The 11,461-nt window shown below is 38.0% G+C and overlaps 1 pseudogene; it reads left to right on the forward strand.

The window, feature by feature from the left end:
• Window positions 1-10,409: 10,409 nt before the first annotated feature.
• Suv39h2-ps1 (SUV39H2 histone lysine methyltransferase, pseudogene 1) lies at window positions 10,410-11,089 on the forward strand (annotated as a pseudogene).
• The last annotated feature ends 372 nt before the right edge of the window (window positions 11,090-11,461 follow it).

An 11,461-nucleotide genomic window follows, 5' to 3' on the forward strand; every position in this document is an offset into this window, starting at 1 on the left:
TAATCCCTGGAAGCTCTGGTTGCTTGGCATTGTTGTTCATAAGGGATCTCGAGCCCCTTCAAGCTCTTTCGGTCCTTTCTCTGATTTCTTCAACCGGTGTCCCATTCTCAGTTCAGTGTTTTGCTGTTGGCATTCACCTACGTATTTGCCATATTCTGGCTGTGTATCTTAGGAGAGAGTTACATCCGGCTCCTGTTGGTCTGCACTTCTTTGCTTCATCCATCTTATCTAGTTTGGTGGCTGTATATGTATGGGCCACATGTGGGGCAGGCTCTGAATGGGTGTTCCTTCTGCCTCTGTTCTAAACTTTGCCTCCCTATTCCCTCCCAAGGGTATTCTTGTTCCCCTCTTAAAGAAGGAGTGAGGCATTTGCATTTTGGTCATCCTTCTTGAGTTTCATGTGTTCTGTGGATCTAGGGTAATTCGAACATTTGGGCTAATATCTACTTATCAATGAGGGCATACAATGTGGGTTTTTCTGTGATTGGGTTATGTACAAAGAAACAGGAGGATGCTAGTGTGTGTAGAACTAGTATCTCTTAATTGTCAAAACTGTCCAAGCACTAAGCATACATAAGATGGCATCCCATGGGTATGGTGACACCTATGAAGCATTGGGAAAGGAAGCTTGCCCACCCACTTCTGCTTATCTTATCTTATTAATGCCATTGTTTCACTGCAAAACACATTGGCAATCCCTTTGACCTCTTCTGGACAATTCCACCATTTTCTACTCATTAGATACATGAGTAACAAGGAGTGGTGATTTTTAAACCTAGCTCTAGGGAGCTCTTTAATGCTTTGTGAAGCTCCATGATAATAAGTCATCAAGGCGGCAGGTGCTGAGAACTCTGGAGAACACAAACTAGGGCAGAGCAGCACAAAGGGGATTTAAACGGTTGATGTTTATAGTCTGTGAAATTAAGAGTGATATGTTCAATCTCATTTGTCTATAAATGAACAAAAGAAAATCAAATTGTCATTAAGCTGCTTAAGATAATCAAATAAAAAGGCCTTACATTTAATAATTACACAAATTCATAGATATTTGGGTTACATTAACAACATATGAAATATGAAGGTTCATAGGTGGTTTCAGCACAATAGACAACTTTCCAGAGTAAAACGACATAGCTTTGCTGTATTTGAGCTATCGCAGAAAAACTATATGCATATTTCAAAACATACCTCCTACAAACATAAGAATATTAGCAATAAATAACATTATAATGCTGCTTCTAAAAGAATCTCTGTTTACACATAGTTTTTGTTTGTTTGTCTGTCCGTTTTGGCTCATAGTCAGAAACATGAAACTGTCATTGAAACTGAGCAGTACCATCTCATCTAGTGGTATTACTACTTGGAGGGCAGGACCTAATAGTACAATGATGTGTAGGAAATGTCGTTCAAAACTTAGCGTTCTCGCATTTAAAATAAGAACCAAGGGTGACAGTCCCATGTACAGAGGTTGGTTCCTCCTGACTTCAGTGATTCTGAGATATTTGCTTAGTGTCAAACAGTTGTAGTTTCTAACAGACCAATGAATGAGATATAAAGGAAAAGTAATTAATTGTGATTTGAGGACAATTTTATTAAAGTTTAAAAGGAATATTCCAGGTCAAGCAAACAAACTCTTGACAGCTCCCCAGAAGAAAGCAAAGAGATGTAAACAGACAAGCTGTTTGTTTAGCCGGCAGGACAGTCAGCCTCTGGAGGCAGGAAGCCAGGTGGCTTAGGAAAGGGCTTTAAGAGAAAGAATAAGAGAAAAATATTAGGGTTCAAGAAGAGACAGAAATAAAAAAGGGTTAAATTTTCCTGAGCAATTCAGACAACTGGGCAGACTTCCAAAGCTGCATGCCTGTGGTTGGGCAAAACATTGACCAAATAGAGTTTATATTTGTTGATTTCATTAGAGTGACTTCAAACTAGATTAAAATTTGGAGAAACTTGGTTCTGTTTTCTTAGAATTGCAGGCTGCAAGGATGATCTGTCACTCGAGTGACAGTGACTGCCAACAAGCTTTAATGTTTGACAAGTGCCAGTAGTTATAAGACATGGCGACTGTATTTCATTATGTTGTCATCCCGAGTGCAAACACCCAGAGCAACACACCGTTGTAATAATTTAATTGCTTCTTAAAGTATTATGCTATCTAAGCACACCTATTAGTAACTTTAATTTACTGAGGCTCATTTTTCTGAAAAATGTTGTAAGAAAATCCTGAAACAGAAAAATATTAATTTCTATCCATTGAAAATTAAGAAGAGCCCAGTGTACACTATGAGCTACAAAATTAAATATCATAGCATGATACCCCCAAGGGTGTTTTAGTGGCACATATTCTCTAGTGATAATCAACAGCTAGCTAATTGGATTTAAGACCCATTCAGTGAGAAGGAAATCCTGCCTAATACTGGAAACGTAGCCAACTATCCAGGCTAGTAATCTTAGAGAAGAACCTACAACCACCAAGTTAGAAAGCAATCACCATCTTTAGCTGCATTCTTATCCCAAGAGATAAGTATAGTCCTTGCCCCTCATCAAGGAATCTTCCTTTTGCAGACACAATGACAGAAAACCGCTATCAATCAAAATGTAACCTTGAGAGCCCAGTCCTCCCCAGTGCATACAGCAACAAAACAGCTCTCATATCTAAGTTCCAGGGAATATTATGGAGGAGGTAATATTGTAGGAGTCAGAGAACCCGGGAGTTTGCTGTGGTTATGCCTCTTAGAAATGTCAGAAGCTATGCCCATAATGTTTTACCAACACGACTACCTAAATATGAGGTGAACAAAGGCAAGAGCCTTAGACCTGTCGAACTGGATGGGGGAATTCCCACAGGGCATCAACTCTACACAGAGAACTATAGGCAACTAAGAAGTGAAGAGTAGGAGAAATAGTCTTTCCTAGGGAAGAGCACACCAATAGTACCAAGGTGTTAGAAAAGAAAGATATTTGTTTACTTTTTCTTTATATCTTTCCATTACTAAGTAAAGAACTATTATACTGTTTGTCACTCAGCAAATATTTCAGAGTCACTGGTTAGAAAGCCTCACAGAGAAGCCATCAATAATTTGCCAATGGATCTGTTTTCACTGGTTCATGGACTCCTATTTCAACAGGGAGAATCTTACAGTTTTGAGAGACATTTCATACACTTCATTTTACTATCAAGTCCTACCCTACCCTACAACCATCAGTACAACTAAATATGATGGCATGGTTCAATTTAGATGATAGTTCTTTGCTTCTGAATAGGAAACCATTATCCAGTATTAAATGTTCAGTCCTGTAAACATACAAACAAGTTATAGGTTACAGAGTAGAAAGTTGTTTTTAAGTATATAGGAATATTTATGTATGCATACATACATTATATATGCATGTAACAATAATTAATGGAAAAGAAGTTGAATTTGAAAGGGACCAGGGAAAGGTATATAGGAAGGCTAGCAGGAAGAAAAGGAGAGGGAAAATGATGTAATTCAGGATGTAGAGACAGGCAGATCTGAATATCAGACCACCCTGGTCTAGAGAGTGAGTTCCAGGGCAGCCAGGGCTAAACAGAAACCCTGTCTCAAACAACTAAAACAATCCTTCCACTAATTCTTCCATAGGCATCACTGACCTTAGTCCAATGGTTGCCTGTTAATATTTGCATCTGTCTCAGTCAACTGCTGGTGCTGGTGGTGGGGACAAGGTGAGGGTGGGTGAGCATGTGAAGGAGGTGGGAGGGTGGGTGGGGGAACACTCTCTCAGAAGCAAAGGGGAGGGGGAATGTGGTGAAGAACTCTGGGAGGGGGAGTAGGAAGGGAGCAACATTTGAGATATAAATTCATAAAATAATTTAATTTAAAAAAGCAATACAACAAACAAAAACCAATCAAAAATGAATAAATAGAACTGACTTTTGTTTGTGGACATTTGTGGACACCAACATTGCTTATCTAAGGCTTTTAATCCTAACATTTATAGGAAGAGACTGGTGGATTTCTGCAAGATCTAGGCCAGACTGGTTTAAACAGTAAATTCCAGATGAGGCAAAACTTCCTATTGATACCTTGCATCAAGATAACAAAAAATGGGTGAAGTGTGTTTCTACCTCCGCCTCTCAGTGGCCAGTCCTTTAACTAAGGTACATGGACGCTTGTAAACAGTCTGGTGTGTATATTTGTAAAATTGTTGGAGTTGTGGGATGATTCTTATCTTAAAATAGTCACGTTTTGAATAATTCAGACTAATATGCAAATTAAGTAGGAGAAAATCATTACAACAATCAAACTCAAGTTCATATTGAGTTTGTAACAATCTAATGGAAGATGTATTTGCAATAAAATGCTAGTACTGGACGGAGACGGAGAAAACCATGGGAGGACAGTGAGTAAATTCTTATGTGAATGTGTACTGTTAACACACAGGACCAATCCAAGGATCTCCAGTGCCTTAGCCCCATGGGAGTTGGAAACCCTTCCCCAGTTAAGGCTTAGAAGGACAGCAACACCTTCCTTTGATCCCTGTACAGATGTTGACAGTGTGTGCAGAAAATTTCCATTATAAACTTCTCCCCACAGTTGTTTTTAGCCTGAATACTCTTCCCCTACAAAGACTGCTTCTACATCAGTTATCTAAACAAGCCACCTTGCTTGTTTGTAAGCAATCACTCTAGCTTCTGGTCCAGCTCTTTGCAATAACCTGACTTCCCTGTTCAATTTTAGGGTGTTGGAGCTTCTCCATCAATGCTTCTATACCTTCTCTGTGTCCGTTGGCTTCTCTCTGTCCATGTTTCTGTCCCTTTTTCATTCCTTTACTGGGCTGCTTAGGTAAATCCCTGAAGCTGTCGAGAACATGGCAGAGAAAGGGGTCTGGTGATGGGGAGAGAAATCCGTACCCATTTCAGTATATTTTAAACATACCAATGGAAAAAAAATACATCTAGGCTCCGCAAATGAGAGATGATTTTCATCATTTGTTTTTCTGAGTCTGGTTTAGTTTGTTAAATATGTTGGTTTTCTAGCTGCATGATTCTTCTACTATAGGACAGAATTTAGTATATGAAAAACTTAATAAAATAAAATCTCATTATGTATGTATGTATGTATGTATGTATGTATGTCATATTTTCTTTATCATTCATCTGTTTACAGACACCAGGTCTTTGAAGTTGTTTGATTGGTTAGTATTTACCTTGTAGATCATAGGTATTAATTCTTTGTCAGATGCACAGAGAGCAAAGATGTATTTTCATCTTCCTTTAAGCAGAACCAGACAAGCAGCTGCTGACAATCACTGGCCTTGTCTCCTGCCGCATCTTCTTTTTTTTTTTTTCTTTTTTTTTCTTTTTTATTTTTTTTTTTTGGTTCTTTTTTTTTTTTTTTTTTTTTCCGGAGCTGGGGACCGAACCCAGGGCCTTGCGCTTCCTAGGCAAGCGCTCTACCACTGAGCTAAATCCCCAACCCCTTTTTTCTTTTTTATTAACTTGAGTATTTCTTATATACATTTCAAGTGTTATTCCCTTTCCCGGTTTCCGGACAAACATCACCCTCCCCCCTCCCCTTCCTTATGGGTGTTCCCCTCCCAAACCTCCCCCCATTGCCACCCTCCCCGCATAGTCTAGTTCACTGGGGGTTCAGTCTTAGCAGGACCCAGGGCTTCCCCTTCCACTGGTGCTCTTACTAGGATATTCATTGCTACCTATGGGGTCAGAGTCCAGGGTCAGTCCATGTATAGTCTTTAGGTAGTGGCTTAGTCCCTGGAAGCTCTGGTTGCTTGACATTGTTGTACTTTTGGGGTCTCGAGCACCTTCAAGCTCTTCCAGTTCTTTCTCTGATTCCTTCAACGGGGGACCTATTCTCAGTTCAGTGGTTTGCTGCTGGCATTCGCCTCTGTATTTGCTGTATTCTGGCTGTGTCTCTCAGGAGCGATCTACATCCGGCTCCTGTCGGTCTGCACTTCTTTGCTTCATCCATCTTGTCCAATTGGGTGGCTGTATATGTATGGGCCACCTGTGGAGCAGGCTCTGAATGGGTGTTCCTTCAGTCTCTGTTTTAATCTTTGCCTCTCCCTTCCCTGCCAAGGGTATTCTTTTTCCTCATTTAAAGAAGGAGTGAAGCATTCACATTTTGATCATCCGTCTTGAGTTTCATGTGTTCTAGGCATCTAGGGTAATTCAAGCATTTGGGCTAATAGCCACTTATCAATGAGTGCATACCATGTATGTCTTTCTGTGAGTGGGTTAGCTCACTCAGGATGATATTTTCCAGTTCCAACCATTTGCCTACGAATTTCATAAACTCGTTGTTTTTGATAGCTGAGTAATATTCCATTGTGTAGATGTACCACATTTTCTGTATCCATTCCTCTGTTGAAGGGCATCTGGGTTCTTTCCAGTTTCTGGCTATTATAAATAAGGCTGCGATGAACATAGTGGAGCACGTGTCTCTTTTATATGTTGACCTGCCGCATCTTCTAATGTTGCCCTACGTCCTAGCTGACCTTTGACAACAGTGCAAAGTATTGCTCTCTAGAAAACTTCCGTTTAGTTTGGTGGTGAATTGTTGCTATTGTTATAAATCACGGCAAGTGAGGACAAATGTGGAATGTTAAATATTCTAGATTATAGTCCATTTCAATGTAGATGTTTCCCAAACATGCTGATATATAATTTCTTATTCATAGAGAAGCTTCCAATTTTCAGTAAAGAATGCTGTAGCACCAGTGGATATTAAGAAAATTACAATAAGTTTGAAGGACCATTTACATCACACATAGTTCTAGTTCCATGTTAATAAATGTGCTTTTCAGCAAAAAGAAACAATGCCTAATTGCATGTCTATTCTTCATCCTGGTCATATTTGGATCTGCTATTTAAATTCCTGTTTTTGCTAAATATATGGATTTCATTCAATAAATTCAACCTACTGTTGGTATCGAAAGGGGAAAGTAATCTGTCTTTCCAATTATCGAAAAGGAAAAAAGTTTACAGTAAAAAGTCAGTACTATAGGCATTCAGTCTGGCCTTCTTTGTTTTTTATTTTTTGTTTGTTTTCATTTTTTGTTTTGTTTTGTATTTTTTTGTGGACTGACCATTCAATTGAACAGCCTCAAAGCTTGAACAGAGAACGGTTTTCACATTTCTTCACAGGGGAAGTGTCAGTTTGCTTTATTGCATATGTAAACATGTAAATTAAGTAGGCAGTGCAAAAGTATACTTCCATTTATATTAAAAAGGGATGAAGTCCCATCAAAATTGTTTGTCAGTTATAGTGCTTCCTAAATGCTTAAAAATTATCCTTTCTATGTAAATAGCATAGAGAAAATATATACTGGCTAGACTGTGGACAGAGGCTGTAAAAGAATAGTTTCTGTAGTCATACTCAGCACCTGTCAGTGCCTTAAAAACCACACATCTATAATAAGAACTGAAAATGTATATGCTTTTGTGAAGATGTACAAGTGTTCATTTCTCTGGGAATATGGCCAAGAATGCAATTGCTAAGTCGGATGCTAACTGTGTGTGTTTACATTTAAAGTGCTAGGCTGTTTTCTTAAGTATCGATACCACTTTAAAATTTTAACAGTAATGTCTGAGAGGTTTGCACATCTCAGGCAGAAAACAGATCAGATGGTCTACATAAAAGTTTCCGGGACACAGAATAGTTGATGCAATATTTTATTCTGAAGATAGCTGCCTCTCATAGCCCTAATTGGCTATGCTAAGTAAGCTCAGGCAGAGGAGTTTAAGGAGAAGGAAAACAATAGCCCCACATTTAGAACGACTGCCAGAAAATTGTAGAGTCTCAGCACAGCTGATGTCAAACTACCCACATGACCTTACTGAAAAACAAACAAACAAACAAACAAACAAACAAAACATGGAAGACAAGTATAGGCAGGCCTCACAAGATGCATATGCCAATTCCCACACACTGCTACACATTCATGGACACACACACACAACATGCAATCACACGCATGTATTCTCACATACAAACTTAATCATATGTCCACAAAGGAATCACATATACATTCAATAACCCTCCATGAATATAGTTAGATGATGAAATAAAATGGTATCATGAGTTTAATTGCATAGTATCATATTCATATAAAGATATATAAGTGTAGATAATATATTTGGGAATAAACAGTTTATGTCAATGTAAAAGAATAAAAGAAATTGAACATTGATTTCACTTAGTGTTTATTTCGAGGTAGTTGGGTAGTGAGTAAATTTAGATTTTCTGATTGCTTTATTCAATAATTCCAATTTACGTCAATGATATATATATATATATACATTCCTTCAACTTTAAATATTATAATTATGATAGTTTTATGAACAATGTGAGACAAGTGGAGCAGAAATTTACTTCAGAAACACTGTTAATTATTCTAAATACAAATTTATAAATTCAAAGGATACATGGGGTAAATCAAAGGCAGTTCCAAGAGAGAATTTCTTTCCCTGTCTCAAAAAACGTATCAAAGGTTCTTCATGTGTACTCATGTTTATGAAAGGACAGAGTTAAACAGTCAGGCTTACTCTAAGACACTGTGCAAACTGGCAGTTTGGGAGACTAGGCCTAAGTTTCTGTTTCTCAGAACTGGAAAAGTTCAAAACAAGTCAATTCCAGAAAAACAAAAACCGGAAACAAAACAACAACAACAAAAAACCAACCAAACAAACAAAAAAAACCCTCCACCCCTCATACAGCCTTCATGGGCAGCCAATCAGGAACCTGCCCCATCACCTAGCTTGAGCCAAGAATAGTTAATCAGCAAAATTCTTGAAATCCTCTAGAGCCTTAATCAATCACAAAGATAACTATACCCCTGGAGATAGAACCAACCAACTAAGGGAAAGAAAGGTAAACTGTTACCCTAACAGGTTTTAAATTTACCTGCAAAGTACACACTTCTGTCTTCAATCCTGAAGTATGGTGGATCCTTGCATGCAGGTTCTCTGCAGAATACAATCTCTTTGCTGTGATAGTGTTTGAGTCTGAAGTATCATTTTTGCAAATTTTTGCAAGACAAGTCGTGGAGCATCATGACCTTGAAGGGAAATCAAGTCAGTGAGGTGATTGGAGTTTCTCTTTCATGCTTGCTATGACATGCATGACTTTCAGTGTCTCAGTTTCTTCAGGTCAATATCCCCATCATTAATGAGCTTGGATGAAAGCTTATGAGAAAGAGCTAATTTTTCAAAGTTCTCTCTCTGCTCTGTATTTTCTTCCTCGATGGTATCGTGTATCACAAAATTCCTGACATTGGCATTTGTAGAATAGTAACCTTAAAATTTATTGTCAAAATGCTGTGTATCACATTTTAAAGACCAATATCAGAAGGTAGATCTTTTCCTTGTATATGAACCATTAATTTTTCTCTCTTTATTCAACATATTATTTACAGCATGGCTGTTCAGTGAAAATTAGCATAATTAAGGGCAAATTAACTAGGAAATATAAGTAGTCACCAACATTCATTAATGCACTTTGTGAAGTATGCTTTATCGGAGTAAATTTACTACTTAAAAACCTTTGCTTTTCATGCTTCATTTGGTCCATACTTATTAGTGAAATATTTTTTATTTTTAATGGAATCCTGGAAACAGCTACTGGTATTATTCCACTACTAGAGTTAGCTCAGCAGTGAAGATACAGTATTCAAAACTATTTTTCCCAGAATTATTATTTGGCAGAGAGTATATATCAAAATACTGCTAAGGAGGTAGGACAGTAAATGCAAAAACAAGGGAGGTTTCCTCTTTGCTGTGTTTTGTACATGTTTTATGTATAGATATATAGATATTTTATTGATGATCTTTAGGTTATTACAAGGAGTGTTTGGAGCAGATACAACAACAAAGTCAATAGTGAACAGAGAGCCTGTGGTCACGTGAATAGATTCGTTGCCTTGATCTTTAGCTCCAAATGCCCGGTCCTACTTTGCCATAGTGAAAGCAAATGTACTTATTCATAAATACAGCAAGGCACAGGAACATGTGATTTTGTTGTAACAATAGTAACAATTAACACCTCAAAGTCTGGATGTAATTTGTGAGTCCACATTATCTCTGTTTACTGTAAAGATGACTCTGTCTCCATGTTAATACCATGGTGTATTGCCCATATTTCCTCTAACCATTTCCTCAGCACAACCAATCCCTGTTCCTTTGGTGTGTTCATGCTGAGAAATCATTTACAATTGCAAATTAATAAAGGAGCTGAGTAAGTTAAATATAGATAGGTTATAGACTTAGTTGACCTTATCGAGAAGATAAGAATGGAAAGAATTGTTAAAGGTTGAGCTTAATATTATAATGTCCTTTTCTATTCAATGGCAATGGATAACATTGTCAGTATATCTACTTCATATGCATGGCCTTAAACAGTTGCATTGTAAGCATGCCAGTTTGCCTTTATTCATCTTTATCTGGTGGTTTTATTCAAGATATGTGTCCTGCTGAAGCTGGAGTTGTTTTGGCTTATAATAAGAACCGACAAATTAAAATCCAACCGGGCACTCTCATCTATGACTGCAACTCAAGGTGCTGATGCAGACCTCATTGTCCCAATAGAATGGTACAAAAGGCACACAATATTCCCTGTGCATCTTTAGAACTAGCAGTGGCTGTGGCGGGGGTGTAAAAACCCTTGTGAAGATTAAAAGAATGAGTTTTGTCATGGAGTATGTTGGAGAGGTGATCACAAGTGAAGAGGCTGAGAGACGGGACAGCTCTATGACAACAAAGGGATCACCTACCTTTTTGATCTGGACTATGAGTCTGATGAGTTCACAGTGGATGCAACTCGATATGGAAATGTATCTCATTTTGCGATTCATAGTGGTGACCCAAATCTTCAGGTGTTTAGTGTTTTCATCGATAACCTTGATACTTGGCTTCCCAGGATAGCATTGTTCTCTACAAGGACCATAAAGGCTGGAGAAGAGCTGACTTTTGACTTTCAAATGAAATGTTCTGGAGGATTGTCTTCAGACTCTATTGACTACAGCCCTGACAAAGAAAAGGGTCAGAGCCCAACATAAATGTGGAGCTGAGATATGCAGAGGTTACCTCAACTGAAATTTCAGGAAGTGGAGCTCACACTGTTTTTTTGGTTTTTGTTGTTGTTGTTGTTGTTTGTTTGTTTTGTTTTGTTTTATTTTATTTTCTAGCAACTGAAAAAATATTTGGGACTCCTTTCTATTACCTATGTATTGTATTATATGATGTTAATGTACAATTCATGGCTCAAGATATTTGCCTAGTATATTACTATTGATTCTGAAAAGGACTGCAGGATCACATAAACAACATGGTGGTTACATGGGAAGTGAACTGTATAAACCACTTGCTTGAGAGTCGGAGTAGACAGTTGCCCCTTTAGTGTTGGAAAGTGAGCCGACCACAGCTATTATAGAGCCTTTTACCCCATCTCAAACAGAGAATTCTCTT

This window comes from Rattus norvegicus, chromosome 4 (genome assembly GCF_021556685.1).
Source record: "Rattus norvegicus strain SHRSP/BbbUtx chromosome 4, alternate assembly SHRSP_T2T, whole genome shotgun sequence".
Classification (NCBI taxonomy): Eukaryota; Metazoa; Chordata; class Mammalia; order Rodentia; family Muridae; genus Rattus; species Rattus norvegicus.